Below are 1,933 nucleotides of genomic sequence, written 5' to 3'. Positions count from 1 at the left end.
TCTTAACATTTATCTCCCGGGTAAAAGTTAAATTACAGTCAACGTAGTTACTGTAAATGAATTTATTTAAACAAAGCGACGGTGTTAACATGTTTACGGTTTGCTTCAGTTGCTGTACAACAGAACCGAGTTTAGGGTTAATAAGAAGAAAAAGAAAATGAGTAACAGTAAAGTAATGAAATTCAACAGTGGTTTCATTAGCTGAGCACGTGGTGAAGGTGGCGAGCCACCTGAAGGTGTTCAGCTCAGGTAATACAAAGATATACTAAACAGGAATATAGGATCATGATTTTTAAACTTATATCTAGTATATTACTGAAGGCTTGAGAATATATTTTAAATACTAATATTTCCTCTTGTGTCAGTCAGTTCATCATTCAGCTTTTTGACTGTTTTTAACTCTTCTATTTGCTTCTTTAATTCAATTATTTTCATTAAAATATGACTATTGAATTTCTTTCAAATTTGGTAATTTATCAATAACTGAGAATCTATCACATTATTTAAGAAGTCAGACATCTTTAAATTGTTGTAAAAATATAAAGATATTTAGTTAGTAATATAAAACAGAAGATGTGTATAAGAGACAGCTCCTCCCTTGTATCGCTCCCTGTTCAGTTTTCCATCCATATATATACAAATATACATGTATGTATTTGTAAAATTCAGACAGGATCAGCCCAGTTTCTGTTCACAGACGTGACGTACCTCTTGTCACTGTTAGCACTCAGGATGCTAACGTGCAGTACATGCAGGCCTGATAGCACGCACACACACACACACACACACACACACGCACACACACATTTGTATTTGCTCTAAAGCTGAGGTGGATGAGTTTGTGCCTTCATTCATTCATCCTCCCATCCACCCTTGTTCATCCTGCAGTCTAGCCATCCTCGTTTCCTCCATCCTTCCTCAATCTCTCCACTCTTCCCTCCCTCCCACCATGCTACAGATGCTGCTGTCATCCCCAAACATTCCTCCAGCCCTCCATCCCTCCATCATCCATCCATCCATCCATCCAGCTATCGATCCATCCACCCATCTATATCCGTCCCTCTATCCTCTCGTCCCCCAAAAAAAAGAAAGCGAGCACTCACCATGTTTTCCTAAGACGCAGGGGATGAGTGTGAGTTTCTGTTTTCCAGCCTGAAGCCACCGCGTCATGATAGCGTCTTGTTTGCTCCCTCTCCTCTCCTGTGTATGTGTGGGAGGGGGGAGGATATCATCGTCACGGCAACACCAGCAGCTTGCAGCAGCAGCACCACCAGACTGAGGGGAAGGGAGCGCGGGGGGGGGCATCCATCGGGCCTTGCTGCATCATCCACCAATCACGAGCAAGAGAGTTTAGATAAGGAGAGAGGTGATTCGTTCATCTGTCTGTCAGTTATCCAATGGTGTGGGCGTTTTATTCTCTCTCTCTCTCTCTATTTATCCCAATGTCTCTCTCCCGTCTGATGTCACTTGTATCAGCTCAGTATGTAGTGAGTTAATATTGCATCAAAACAATTCTACATTAAATATAATTAACAAACACATGATTAATAAATACATGGAGTAAGATACATAATAGCTTGATTTTAAAATGATGCCTTAATAATTCTTTATGAATAACATGTATTTTGTCTCTTTGTCAATTCTTTTTTTTTCACGTCCTTTCTTTCAGAGTTTTCTTGCCACAACTTGTGTTTATGTTCATTAACTTCTAACTCATTGTCATTATTTCTCCCTCAATTGGTTAATATCACTATATTTACATTTAATATTATGTTGTTGTTTTTTGTGTAAGTGTCATGAATTATGTTGTATAAACAAATATGTAAAGATTAATTACAATTACAAATTAAAAGTTATATAATATATATAGTAATATACTATACATTTTACAGGATTATCTATAGTCATAACTAGTCTATTAAAGTTCATCTAA

The sequence above is a fragment of the Seriola lalandi genome, unplaced genomic scaffold (genome assembly GCF_002814215.2).
Source record: "Seriola lalandi dorsalis isolate HSWRI2012SDOR001 ecotype SW California unplaced genomic scaffold, Sedor1 jcf7180002054907, whole genome shotgun sequence".
NCBI lineage: Eukaryota > Metazoa > Chordata > Actinopteri > Carangiformes > Carangidae > Seriola > Seriola lalandi.
The sequence above is the reverse complement of the archived record's forward strand: the minus strand, read 5'-3'. Positions refer to the sequence as shown.